The sequence below is a fragment of the Eleutherodactylus coqui genome, chromosome 7, assembly GCF_035609145.1.
Source record: "Eleutherodactylus coqui strain aEleCoq1 chromosome 7, aEleCoq1.hap1, whole genome shotgun sequence".
Classification (NCBI taxonomy): domain Eukaryota; kingdom Metazoa; phylum Chordata; class Amphibia; order Anura; family Eleutherodactylidae; genus Eleutherodactylus; species Eleutherodactylus coqui.
This window is the reverse complement of record NC_089843.1, coordinates 2,013,398-2,028,192: the sequence shown is the minus strand read 5'-3', so window position 1 is coordinate 2,028,192 and position 14,795 is coordinate 2,013,398. Positions and strand designations below refer to the sequence as shown.

The 14,795-nt window shown below is 54.1% G+C and overlaps 1 protein-coding gene across 6 annotated transcripts in view; it reads right to left on the bottom strand.

Annotated features, from left to right (window-relative positions):
• LOC136572290 (zinc finger protein 585A-like) overlaps positions 1 to 14,795 on the bottom strand; it is a 335,481-nt gene that overhangs the window by 206,729 nt on the left and 113,957 nt on the right. The window contains exon 1 of one of the 6 annotated variants that reach the window (XM_066572725.1): positions 1,283 to 1,329. The exons of the other annotated variants lie outside the window; for them this stretch is intronic. The gene's annotated coding sequence lies outside the window, so the exon portion shown is untranslated. Of the gene's footprint in view, positions 1 to 1,282; positions 1,330 to 14,795 lie in introns of those variants that run through there. 6 annotated transcript variants of the gene reach the window in all.

Genomic DNA, 14,795 nt, shown 5'->3' with positions numbered 1-14,795 from the left:
ATACTGACATCCCGGCTCCACCAGCAGCCCTCACATACTGACATCCCGGCTCCACCAGCAGCCCTCACATACTGACATCCCGGCTCCACCAGCCGCCCTCACATACTGACATCCCGGCTCCACCAACAGCCCTCACATACTGACATCCCGGCTCCACCAGCAGCCCTCACATACTGACATCCCGGCTCCACCAGCCGCCCTCACATACTGACATCCCGGCTCCACCAGCAGCCCTCACATACTGACATCCCGGCTCCACCAGCAGCCCTCACATACTGACATCCCGGCTCCACCAACAGCCCTCACATACTGACATCCCGGCTCCACCAGCAGCCCTCACATACTGACATCCCGGCTCCACCAGCCGCCCTCACATACTGACATCCCGGCTCCACCAGCAGCCCTCACATACTGACATCCCGGCTCCACCAGCAGCCCTCACATACTGACATCCCGGCTCCACCAGCAGCCCTCACATACTGACATCCCGGCTCCACCAGCAGCCCTCACATACTGACATCCCGGCTCCACCAGCAGCCCTCACATACTGACATCCCGGCTCCACCAACAGCCCTCACATACTGACATCCCGGCTCCACCAGCCGCCCTCACATACTGACATCCCGGCTCCACCAGCAGCCCTCACATACTGACATCCCGGCTCCACCAGCCGCCCTCACATACTGACATCCCGGCTCCACCAGCAGCCCTCACATACTGACATCCCGGCTCCACCAGCAGCCCTCACATACTGCCCCCTGACATCCCGGCTCCACCAGCCGCCCTCACATACTGACATCCCGGCTCCACCAGCAGCCCTCACATACTGACATCCCGGCTCCACCAGCAGCCCTCACATACTGCCCCCTGACATCCCGGCTCCACCAGCAGCCCTCCCATCTTCAGCGCACGAACTACAGGAACAACTCATCTCACTGACGGGGAGCAGCGGACAAATCACAGCATTCCCTGCCGTTTCCATGACGCCCGAGAACCCTTCTACAGGACCTGTGGTGACGTCACAGTCATGTGACCATAGACGGCTGTGCTAGTGACTTAAGGACCTTTGGTGACGTCAGTCATGTAACCATAGCTAGATGTATTAGTGACTACAGGACCTTTAGGCCCTCCTGGGGGCGGGGCTATATATTAACCCTGTGTCTCCCATACACTCCAGCCGCTGCAGACATGGAGCTTTCCGAGCTGTCGTCATGATAACGATTGCTAGGTCTGTCCCAGCCCTCCCGCTGCATGATGGGAAATGTAGTAGAGCCTCACTCACCGCTCACAGCCGTCCAGCCGGTCCTCATCCAGCAGCGTGACGTCCCCGGAAAGGGCGGCCCTCTGCAGAGCTCCGCCCATACAGGGAGCAGTACCATCAGTAGATGGGGTGGGTAATATAAATATATGTGTGGGGGAGAGGAGCTAGTTACGTAGGACTGTTAAGAGTAGCCCGGGAACTCCATGGGGAAAGGTTCAGAGTAGCCGGGGTGCTCCGCGGGGAAAGGTTCAGAGTAGCCGGGGTGCTCCGCGGGGAAAGGTTCAGAGTAGCCGGGGTGCTCCGCGGGGAAAGGTTTAGAGTAGCCGGGGTGCTCCGCGGGGAAAGGTTCAGAGTAGCCGGGGTGCTCAGCGGGGAAAGGTTCAGAGTAGCCGGGGTGCTCCGCGGGGAAAGGTTCAGAGTAGCCGGGGGGCTCCGCGGGGAAAGGTTCAGAGTAGCCGGGGGGCTCCGCGGGGAAAGGTTCAGAGTAGCCGGGGTGCTCCGCGGGGAAAGGTTCAGAGTAGCCGGGGTGCTCCGCGGGGAAAGGTTCAGAGCAGACGGGTGCTCCGTGGGGAAAGGTTCAGAGTAGCCAGGGGGCTCCGCGGGGAAAGGTTCAGAGTAGCCGGGGGGCTCCGCGGGGAAAGGTTCAGAGTAGCCGGGGGGCTCCGCGGGGAAAGGTTCAGAGTAGCCAGAGGGGCTCCGCGGGGAAAGGTTCAGAGTAGCCGGGGGGCTCCGCGGGGAAAGGTTCAGAGTAGCCGGGGGGCTCCGCGGGGAAAGGTTCAGAGTAGCCAGAGGGGCTCCGCGGGGAAAGGTTCAGAGTAGCCAGAGGGGCTCCGCGGGGGAAGGTTCAGAGTAGACAGGGGGCTCCGCGGGGGAAGGTTCAGAGTAGACAGGGGGCTCCGCGGGGGAAGGTTCAGAGTAGCCGGGGTGCTCCGCGGGGAAAGGTTCAGAGTAGACAGGGGGCTCCGCGGGGGAAGGTTCAGAGTAGACAGGGGGCTCCGCGGGGGAAGGTTCAGAGTAGACAGGGGGCTCCGCGGGGGAAGGTTCAGAGTAGACAGGGGACTCCGCGGGGGAAGGTTCAGAGTAGCCGGGGTGCTCCGCGGGGAATGGTTAAGAGTAGCCGGGGTGCTCCGCGGGGAATGGTTAAGAGTAGACAGGGGGCTCCGCGGGGAAAGGTTCAGAGTAGCCCGGGAACTCCATGGGGGAAGGTTCAGAGTAGACGGGGGCTCCGCGGGGAAAGATTCAGAGTAGCCGGGGTGCTCCGCGGGGAAAGGTTCAGAGTAGCCCGGGAACTCCATGGGGGACGGTTCAGAGTAGACAGGGGGCTCCGCGGGGGAAGGTTCAGAGTAGCCGGGGTGCTCCGCGGGGAAAGGTTCAGAGTAGCCGGGGGCTCCGCGGGGAAAGGTTCAGAGTAGCCAGAGGGGCTCCGCGGGGAAAGGTTCAGAGTAGCCGGGGTGCTCCGCGGGGAAAGGTTCAGAGTAGCCGGGGTGCTCCGCGGGGAAAGGTTCAGAGTAGCCGGGGTGCTCCGCGGGGAAAGGTTCAGAGTAGCCGGGGTGCTCTGCGGGGAAAGGTTCAGAGTAGACCGGGGGCTCCGCGGGGGAAGGTTCAGAGTAGCCGGGGTGCTCCGCGGGGAAAGGTTCAGAGTAGCCCGGGAACTCCATGGGGGAAGGTTCAGAGTAGACGGGGGCTCCGCGGGGAAAGGTTCAGAGTAGCCGGGGTGCTCCGCGGGGAATGGTTCAGAGTAGACAGGGGGCTCCGCGGGGAAAGGTTCAGAGTAGCCCGGGAATTCCATGGGGGAAGGTTCAGAGTAGACGGGGGCTCCGCGGGGAAAGATTCAGAGTAGCCGGGGTGCTCCGCGGGGAAAGGTTCAGAGTAGCCCGGGAATTCCATGGGGGACGGTTCAGAGTAGACAGGGGGCTCCGCGGGGGAAGGTTCAGAGTAGCCGGGGTGCTCCGCGGGGAAAGGTTCAGAGTAGCCGGGGGCTCCGCGGGGAAAGGTTCAGAGTAGCCAGAGGGGCTCCGCGGGGAAAGGTTCAGAGTAGCCGGGCTGCTCCGCGGGGAAAGGTTCAGAGTAGCCGGGGTGCTCCGCGGGGAAAGGTTCAGAGTAGCCGGGGTGCTCCGCGGGGAAAGGTTCAGAGTAGCCGGGGTGCTCTGCGGGGAAAGGTTCAGAGTAGACCGGGGGCTCCGCGGGGGAAGGTTCAGAGTAGCCGGGGTGCTCCGCGGGGAAAGGTTCAGAGTAGCCCGGGAACTCTATGGGGGAAGGTTCAGAGTAGACGGGGGCTCCGCGGGGAAAGGTTCAGAGTAGCCGGGGTGCTCCGCGGGGAATGGTTCAGAGTAGACAGGGGGCTCCGTGGGGAAAGGTTCAGAGTAGCCCGGGAACTCCATGGGGGAAGGTTCAGAGTAGACGGGGGCTCCGCGGGGAAAGGTTCAGAGTAGCCGGGGTGCTCCGCGGGGAAAGGTGCAGAGTAGCCCGGGAACTCCATGGGGGACGGTTCAGAGTAGACAGGGGGCTCCGCGGGGGAAGGTTCAGAGTAGCCGGGGTGCTCCGCGGGGAAAGGTTCAGAGTAGCCGGGGGCTCCGCGGGGAAAGGTTCAGAGTAGCCAGAGGGGCTCCGCGGGGAAAGGTTCAGAGTAGACAGGGGGCTCCGCGGGGGAAGGTTCAGAGTAGGCGGGGTGCTCCGCGGGGAAAGGTTCAGAGTAGCCGGGGTGCTCCGCGGGGAAAGGTTCAGAGTAGACAGGGGGCTCCGCGGGGGAAGGTTCAGAGTAGCCGGGGTGCTCCGCGGGGAAAGGTTCAGAGTAGCCCGGGAACTCCATGGGGGAAGGTTCAGAGTAGACGGGGGCTCCGCGGGGAAAGGTTCAGAGTAGACAGGGGGCTCCGCGGGGAAAGGTTCAGAGTAGCCGGGGGGCTCCGCGGGGAAAGGTTCAGAGTAGCCGGGGGGCTCCGCGGGGAAAGGTTCAGTGTAGACGGGGGCTCTGCGGGGAAAGGTTCAGAGTAGACGGGGGCTTTGCGGGGAAAGGTTCAGAGTAGCCGGGGGCTCCGCGGGGAAAGGTTCAGTGTAGACGGGGGGCTCCGCGGGGAAAGGTTAAGAGTAGCCGGGGGCTCCGCGGGGAAAGGTTCAGAGTAGCCGGGGTGCTCCGCGGGGAAAGGTTCAGAGTAGACGGGGGGCTCCGCGGGGAAAGGTTCAGAGTAGACGTGGGGCTCCGTTTGAGAAGGTTCAGAGTAGACGGGGGGCTCCGTTTGAGAAGGTTCAGGGTAGCCGTGGGGCTCCGCGGGGAAGGTTCAGGGTAGCCGGGGGGCTCCGCGGGGGAAGGTTCAGAGTAGCCAGGGGGCTCCGTGGGGAAAGGTTCAGAGTTGCCGGGGGGCTCCGTGGGGGAGGGTTCAGAGTAGATGGGGGGCTCCGTGGGGAAAGGTTCAGAGTAGCTGGGAGGCTCCGTGGGGAAAGGTTCAGAGCAGCCAGGGGGCTCTATGGGGGGAAAGTTCAGAGTAGATGGGGGGCTCTGTGGGGGAGGGTTCAAAGTAACTGGGGGGCCCCATGGGGGAAGGTTCCGAGCAGCCTGAAGGCTTTGTGGGGGAAGGTTCAGAGTAGACTGGGAGGGGGGGCTCTGTGGGGGAAGGTTCACTGTAGCTGGGGGGCTCTATGGGGGGAAAGTTCAGAGTAGATGTGGGGTTCTGTGGGGGAGGGTTCAGAGTAGCCGGGGGGCTCCGTGTGGGACGGTTCAGAGTAGCGGGGGGGGGCTCCGTGTTGGACGGTTCAAAGTAGCCCGAGGGGCTCCGTGTTGCACGGTTCAGAGTAGCCCGAGGGGCTCAGTGTGGGATGGTTCAGAGTAGCCAGAGGAGCTCCATGTGGGACGGTTCAGAGTAACCGCTGGGCTCCGTGGGGGAAGGTTCAGAGTAGCCCGGGGACTCCATGTGGGACAGTTCAGAGTAGCCGGGGGGCTCCGTGGACGAAGGTTCAGAGTAGCCGGGGGGCTCCGTGGACGAAGGTTCAGAGTAGCCGGGGGGCTCCGTGGACGAAGGTTCAGAGTAGCCGGGGGGCTCCGTGGACGAAGGTTCAGAGTAGCCGGGGGGCTCCGTGGACGATGGTTCAGAGTAGACGGGGGGATCTTTGGGGAAAGGTTCAGAGTAGCCGGGGTGCTCCGCGGGGAAAGGTTCAGAGTAGCCGCGGTGCTCCGTGGGGGAAGGTGCAGAGTAGCCTGGGTGCTCCGCGGGGAAAGGTTCAGAGTAGCCGGGGTGCTCCGCTGGGAAAGGTTCAGAGTAGCCGGGGTGCTCCACGGGGAAAGGTTCAGAGTAGCCGGGGTGCTCCGCGGGGAAAGGTTCAGAGTAGCCGGGGTGCTCCGTGGGGAAAGGTTCAGTGTAGCCGGGGTGCTCCTTGGGGAAAGGTTCAGTGTAGCCGGGGTGCTCCTTGGGGAAAGGTTCAGAGTAGCCGGGGTGCTCCGTGGGGAAAGATTCAGAGTAGCCGAGGAGCTCCGTAGGGGAAAGGTTCAGAGTAGCCGGGGGGCTTCGTGGGGAAAGGTTCAGAGTAGCCGGGGGGCTCCGTGGGAAAAGGTTCAGAGTAGCCGGGGGGCTCCGTGGGAAAAGGTTCAGAGTAGCCGGGGGGCTCCGTGGGAAAAGGTTCAGAGTAGCCGGGGGGCTCCGTGGGGAAAGGTTCAGAGTAGCCGGGGGGCTCCGTGAGGAAATGTTCACAGTAGCCGGGAGGCTCCGTGGGGCTCTATGAGGGGAAAGTTCACAGTAGATGCGGGGCTCTGTAGGGGAGGGTTCAGGGTAACTGGGGGGCTCCATGGGGGAAGGTTCAGAGTAGCCTGGAGGCTTTGTGGGGGAAGATTCAGAGTAGACCGGTGGGGGCTCTGTGGGGGAAGGTTTAGAGTAGCCGGGAGGCTCTGTGGGGAAAGGTTCACGGTTGCCGGGGGCTTTATGGGGGGAAAGTTCAGAGTAGATGGGGGATTCTGTGGGGATGGTTCAGAGTAGCCGGGGGGCTCCGTGGGGGAAGGTTCAGAGTAGCCAGAGGGGCTCTGTGTGGGACGGTTCAGAGTAGCCAGGGGGGGCTCTGTGTTGGATGGTTCAAAGTAGCCCGAGGGGCTCCGTGTTGGACGGTTCAGAGTAGCCCGAGGGGCTCAGTGTGGGACGGTTCAGAGTAGCCAGAGGGGCTCCGTGTGGGACGATTCAGAGTAGTCGGGGGGGGGGGAGCTCCATGTGGGACGGTTCAGAGTAACCGCTGGGCTCCGTGGGGGAAGGTTCAGAGTAGCCCAGGGACTCCATGTGGGACAGTTCAGAGTAGCCGGGGGGCTCCGTGGACGAAGGTTCAGAGTAGCCGGGGAGCTCCGTGGACGAAGGTTCAGAGTAGCCGGGGAGCTCCGTGGACGAAGGTTCAGAGTAGCCAGGGGGCTCCGTGGGGATAGGTTCAGAGTAGACGGGGGGCTCCGTGGGGAAAGGTTCAGAGTAGACAGGGGGCTCCGTGGAGAAAGGTTCAGAGTAGCCGGGGTGCTCCGCGGGGAAAGGTTCAGAGTAGCCGGGATGCTCCGCGGGGAAAGGTTCAGAGTAGCCAGGGTGCTCCGCGGGGAAAGGTTCAGAGTAGCCGGGGTGCTCCGCGGGGAAAGGTTCAAAGTAGCCGGGGTGCTCTGCGGGGAGAGGTTCACAGTAGCCGTGGTGCTCCGCGGGGAAAGATTCAGAGTAGCCGGGGTGCTCCGCGGGGAAAGATTCAGAGTAGCCGGGGTGCTCCGCGGGGAAAGGTTCAGAGTAGCCGGGGTGCTCCGCGGGGAAAGGTTCAGAGTAGCCGGGGTGCTCCGCGGGGAAAGGTTCAGAGTAGCCGGGGTGCTCCGCGGGGAAAGGTTCAGAGTAGCCGGGGTGCTCCGCGGGGAAAGGTTCAGAGTAGCCGGGGTGCTCCGCGGGGAAAGGTTCAGAGTAGCCGGGGTGCTCCGCGGGGAAAGGTTCAGAGTAGCCGGGCTGCTCCGCGGGGAAAGGTTCAGAGTAGCCGGGGTGCTCCGCGGGGAAAGGTTCAGAGTAGCCGGGGTGCTCCGCGGGGAAAGGTTCAGAGTAGCCGGGGTGCTCCGCGGGGAAAGGTTCAGAGTAGCCGGGGTGCTCCGCGGGGATAGGTTCAGAGTAACCGGGGTGCTCCGCTGGGAAAGGTTCAGAGTAGCCGGGGTGCTCCGCGGGGAAAGGTTCAGAGTAGCCGGGGTGCTCCGCGGGGAAAGGTTCAGAGTAGCCGGGGTGCTCCGCGGGGAAAGGTTCAGAGTAGCCGGGGTGCTCCGCGGGGAAAGGTTCAGAGTAGCCGGGGTGCTCCGCGGGGAAAGGTTCAGAGTAGCCGGGGTGCTCCGCGGGGAAAGGTTCAGAGTAGCCGGGGTGCTCCGCGGGGATAGGTTCAGAGTAACCGGGGTGCTCCGCTGGGAAAGGTTCAGAGTAGCCGGGGTGCTCCGCGGGGAAAGGTTCAGAGTAGCCGGGGTGCTCCGCGGGGAAAGGTTCAGAGTAGCCGGGGTGCTCCGCGGGGAAAGGTTCAGAGTAGCCGGGGTGCTCCGCGGGGAAAGGTTCAGAGTAGCCGGGGTGCTCCGCGGGGAAAGGTTCGGAGTAGCCGGGGGGCTCCGCGGGGAAAGGTTCGGAGTAGCCGGGGGGCTGCGCGGGGAAAGGTTTGGAGTAGACGGGGTGGGCTCTGTGGGGAAAGGTTCAGAGTAGCCAGAGGGGCTCTGTGGGGGAGGTTTTTGCAGGGTAGTAATTCTTGGATAGCTTTGAGGGGTTGCTTGTTGATTACCAGATTTTGGGTTTGTGGGATCTCCACAACATGAAGGGGTCTTGTGCAGAAACCTCTGTAAGACGTGCGCTGATAGACCCTACATATGCTTACAGGGTAGCAGGGGAGGGGTCAAGAATCATCCGCACTCGGGAAGTAGAATTTGTTTTATCAGCCCTCAGACTGGACAAATACTTGTTGTTTGACCGAATCTCCCGGCTTTTTACTACTTTGTCCGTCAACAAGCTTTCGTATTCCCTCATTAAAAACTGGGGCAAAATCGGAACTGTAGGGGGGAGGCTAGAACACCTCAAAACCAAGTATTTGGAGAGTGTGGGCAGTATGTGCAGCGCTGTGCAGACCTGCCTTACTACGACACCTTGGTAGCCATCCGCCGCCTTCTTCTTGCGCTCTCCCGTGAGTTGTTCTAGTACCCCTCTCACTACATCTGTCATCTTTCTTGCAGATCACAAGTGGGCGGCCGTTTTTTCTTGCACTGATGTAACACATTGAAACCTGCGCAGCAGAGACCGGGGAGACGGAGTGTTAAGACAGTGCAGCCGATAGACGTTTTAATACATCTGGAGTGCAGATAATTTTTGACTTCCCTCTTATTATTTCTCCAGAGCGATGTGTTTGGGTGATGGGGAGCCTCTACAGTTTCGGGCACTGGAGCCGAATCCAACCATGTGATATCTTTCATTTCACAGTATTTGACGTCTGGGAGAGCCCACTTAGTAACATAAGATGTAAGGCCGATAGAAGCCCCCTGTCCATCCAGTTCAGCCTATTACCCCCAAATGTTCATCCAGGGGAAGGCAAAAAAAACACAATCAGGTAGAAGCAAATTTTCCCCATTTAAGGGAAAAAATTCCTTCTTGACTCCAATCTGGCAATCGGAATAATCCCCGGATCACCGACCCTCCTGAGTAATCAGTGATATAACATGCAATATTGTAACACTCAAGACAGACGTCCAGAACCTATTATACTATTATATTGTATCGCCACCACTGCATCCCCAGGAGAGAGTTCCATAGACTCACTGCTCTTACAGTAAAGAATCCTCTTCTATGTTGTGTAGAAACCTTTCCTCTAAACGTAGACAGCGCCCCCTTGTCACAGTCCGGGGTATAAAAGATGATAGGAGAGATCTCTGTACTGGCCCCTGATATATCTATATAGTTATTAGAGCGACCCTTGTTACAGTTCGGGGTATAATAGATGATGGGAGAGATCTCTGTACTGACCCCTGATATATTATACATAGTTATTAGAGCGCCCCCTTGTTATAGTCCTGGGTATAATAGATGATGGGAGAGATCTCTGTACTGACCCCTGATATATTATACATAGTTATTAGAGCGCCCCTTTGTTACACTGCTGGGTGTAATAGATGATGGGAGAGATCTCTGTACTGACCCCTGATATATTATACATAGTTATTAGAGCTCCCCCTTGTTATAGTCCTGGGTGTAATAGATGATGGGAGAGATCTCTGTAGTGACCCCTGATATATTATACATAGTTATTAGAGCGCCTCCTTGTTATAGTCCTGGGTATAATAGATGATGGGAGAGATCTCTGTACTGACCCCTGATATATCTATATATAGTTATTAGAGCGCCCCCTTGTTACAGTCCTGGTATAATAGATGATGGGAGAGATCTCTGTACTGACCCCTGATATATCTATACATAGTTATTAGAGCGCCCCCTTGTTACAGTCCTGGTATAATAGATGATGGGAGAGATCTCTGTACTGACCCCTGATATATCTATATATAGTTATTAGAGCGCCCCCTTGTTACAGTCCAAGTATAAGAGATGATGGGAGAGATCTCTGTACTGACCTCTGATATATTATACATAGTTATTAGAGCGCCCCTTTGTTACAGTCCTGGGTATAATAGTTGATGGGAGAGACCTCTGTACTGACCCCTGATATATTATACATAGTTATTAGAGCGCCCCCTTGTTACAGTCCGGGGTATAATAGATGATAGGAGAGATCTCTGTACTGACCCCTGATATATTATACATAGTTATTAGAGCGCCCCCTTGTTACAGTCCTGGGTATAATAGATGATGGGAGAGATCTCTGTACTGACCCCTGATATATCTATACATAGTTATTAGAGCGCCCCCTTGTTACAGTCCTATGTATAATAGATGATGAGAGAGATCTCTGTACTGACCCCTGATATATCTATACATAGTTATTAGAGCGCCCCATTGTTACAGTCCTGGGTATAATAGATGATGGGAGAGATCTCTGTACTGACCCTGATATATTATACATAGTTATTAGAGCACCCCCTTGTTACAGTCACAGTCCTGTGTATAATAGATGATGGAGAGATCTCTGTACTGACCCCTGATATATCTATGCATAGTTATTAGAGCGCCCCCTTGTTACAGTCACTGGTATAATAGATGATGGGAGAGATCTCTGTACTGACCCCTGATATATTATACATAGTTATTAGAGCACCCCATTGTTACAGTCCTGGGTATAATAGATGATGGGAGAGATCTCTGTACTGACCCCTGATATATTATACATAGTTATTAGAGCACCCCATTGTTACAGTCCTGGGTATAATAGATGATGGGAGAGATCTCTGTACTGACCCTGATATATCTATACATAGTTATTAGAGCGCCCCCTTGTTACTGTCCTGGGTATAATAGATGATGGTAGAGATCTCTGTACTGACCCCCGGTATATCTATACATAGTTATTAGAGCGCCCCCTTGTTACAGTCCTGGTATAATAGATGATGGGAGAGATCTCTGTACTGACCCCTGATATATTATACATAGTTATTAGAGCGCCTCCTTGTTATAGTCCTGGGTATAATAGATGATGGGAGAGATCTCTGTACTGACCCCTGATATATCTATATATAGTTATTAGAGCGCCCCCTTGTTACAGTCCTGGGTGTAATAGATGATGGGAGAGATCTCTGTAGTGACCCCTGATATATTATACATAGTTATTAGAGCGCCCCCTTGTTATAGTCCTGCGTATAATAGATGATGGGAGAGATCTCTGTACTGACCCCTGATATATCTATATATAGTTATTAGAGCGCCCCCTTGTTACAGTCCTGGTAAAATAGATGATGGGAGAGATCTCTGTACTGACCCCTGATATATTATACATAGTTATTAGAGCGCCCCCTTGTTACAGTCCTGGTATAATAGATGATGGGAGAGATCTCTGTACTGACCTCTGATATATTATACATAGTTATTAGAGCGCCCCCTTGTTACAGTCCTGGGTATAATAGATGATGGCAGAGATCTCTGTACTGACCTCTGATATATTATACATAGTTATCAGAGCACCTCCTTGTTACAGTCCTGGGTATAATAGATGATGGGAGAGATCTCTGTACTGACCTGATATATCTATACATAGTTATTAGAGCGCCCCCTTGTTACTGTCCTGGGTATAATAGATGATGGGAGAGATCTCTGTACTGACCCCTGATGTATCTATACATAGTTATTATAGCGCCCCCTTGTTACAGTCCTGGGTATAATAGATGATGGGAGAGATCTCTGTACTGACCCCTGATATATTATACATAGTTATTAGAGCGCCCTCTTGTTACAGTCCTGGGTATAATAGATGATGGGAGAGATCTCTGTACTGACCCCTGATATATTATACATAGTTATTAGAGCGTCCCCTTGTTACAGTCCTGGGTATAATAGATGATGGAGAGATCTCTGTACAGACCGCGGATATATTATACATAGTTGTTAGAGCGTCCCCTTGTTACAGTCCTGGGTATAATAGATGATGGGAGAGATCTCTGTAACTCTATTTTTTTAGAAAAATGAAAAACATAACAAAACAAGCCTTTTGGACTAAGCCAAGAAAACAACAGAAATGTCAGCTTTCTGAAAAGACAACATGAACAGGTTTGCTTCTGTATCCATGGGACCTCCAGTATGCGCCCTTCAGACTTCCCTGTAAGCCAGATCTTTTCCGGTTAGAGACCTTTTGTTCGGACTCCAGGTGTTCTTCAGGTATTTACCGTCCGTCCGGAAACAGAATAGAAAAGGATACAATTACTAACGAGGTCATACCCCACCAGGACCGATGCTGCACAAAGATGTGTTACAGAAATTGTAGCAGAAGCCACAGCAGGAGCTGCACCGACCATCTCTATTACAGCGTGAGTATATACATCATTCTTCATTTGTGATAATTATACTCTCCATAATACAGCTTACCATACGCAATACATATACACACACACGCTTTTTTTTTGTTTTTTTTTACCCCCTCTTCTTTTCTCCCCATGTGGCCTAAATATAAACCTAAAAACAAAACCATATATCAAAAAGAAAACAACCCAAATACCCGCCTACAGACATGATGCACAGAAATATAAACCTTTTTTTTTTTAAATAATATACATATATTTATACACATAAATTTTTTTTTATTTTATTTTTTATTTTTATACTTTCTTCTTAGTTTATACTAATACGACACCTTATACCCTACACACCATACACCTTATACCCTACATACCGCACACCTTATACCCTACATACCACACACCTTATACCCTACATACCACACACCTTATACCCTACATACCGCACACCTTATACCCTACATACCGCACACCTTATACCCTACATACCACACACCTTATACCCTACATACCACACACCTTATACCCTACATACCACACACCTTATACCCTACATATCGCACACCTTATACCCTACATACCGCACACCTTATACCCTACATACCACACACCTTATACCCTACACACCATACACCTTATACCCTACATACCGCACACCTTATACCCTACATACCACACACCTTATACCCTACATACCACACACCTTATACCCTACATACCGCACACCTTATACCCTACATACCGCACACCTTATACCCTACATACCACACACCTTATACCCTACATACCGCACACCTTATACCCTACATACCACACACCTTATACCCTACATACCACACACCTTATACCCTACATACCACACACCTTATACCCTACATACCGCACACCTTATACCCTACATACCACACACCTTATACCCTACATACCACACACCTTATACCCTACATACCACACACCTTATACCCTACATACCGCACACCTTATACCCTACATACCACACACCTTATACCCTACATACCATACACCTTATACCCTACATACCGCACACCTTATACCCTACATACCGCACACCTTATACCCTACATACCGCACACCTTATACCCTACATACCACACACCTTATACCCTACATACCGCACACCTTATACCCTACATACCACACACCTTATACCCTACATACCACACACCTTATACCCTACATACCACACACCTTATACCCTACATACCACACACCTTATACCCTACATACCGCACACCTTATACCCTACATACCACACACCTTATACCCTACATACCACACACCTTATACCCTACATACCGCACACCTTATACCCTACATACCGCACACCTTATACCCTACATACCATACACCTTATACCCTACACACCGCACACCTTATACCCTACATACCATACACCTTATACCCTACATACCGCACACCTTATACCCTACACACCACACACCTTATACCCTACACACCACACACCTTATACCCTACATACCACACACCTTATACCCTACATACCACACACCTTATACCCTACATACCACACACCTTATACCCTACATACCACACACCTTATACCCTACATACCATACACCTTATACCCTACATACCGCACACCTTATACCCTACATACCGCACACCTTATACCCTACATACCGCACACCTTATACCCTACATACCGCACACCTTATACCCTACATACCGCACACCTTATACCCTACATACCACACACCTTATACCCTACATACCGCACACCTTATACCCTACATACCGCACACCTTATACCCTACATACCACACACCTTATACCCTACATACCACACACCTTATACCCTACATACCGCACACCTTATACCCTACATACCGCACACCTTATACCCTACATACCGCACACCTTATACCCTACATACCGCACACCTTATACCCTACATACCGCACACCTTATACCCTACATACCACACACCTTATACCCTACATACCATACACCTTATACCCTACACACCACACACCTTATACCCTACATACCGCACACCTTATACCCTACATACCATACACCTTATACCCTACATACCGCACACCTTATACCCTACACACCACACACCTTATACCCTACACACCACACACCTTATACCCTACATACCACACACCTTATACCCTACATACCACACACCTTATACCCTACATACCACACACCTTATACCCTACATACCACACACCTTATACCCTACATACCACACACCTTATACCCTACATACCATACACCTTATACCCTACATACCGCACACCTTATACCCTACATACCGCACACCTTATACCCTACATACCGCACACCTTATACCCTACATACCGCACACCTTATACCCTACATACCGCACACCTTATACCCTACATACCGCACACCTTATACCCTACATACCGCACACCTTATACCCTACATACCACACACCTTATACCCTACATACCGCACACCTTATACCCTACATACCGCACACCTTATACCCTACATACCACACACCTTATACCCTACATACCACACACCTTATACCCTACATACCGCACACCTTATACCCTACATACCACACACCTTATACCCTACATACCGCACACCTTATACCCTACATACCGCACACCTTAT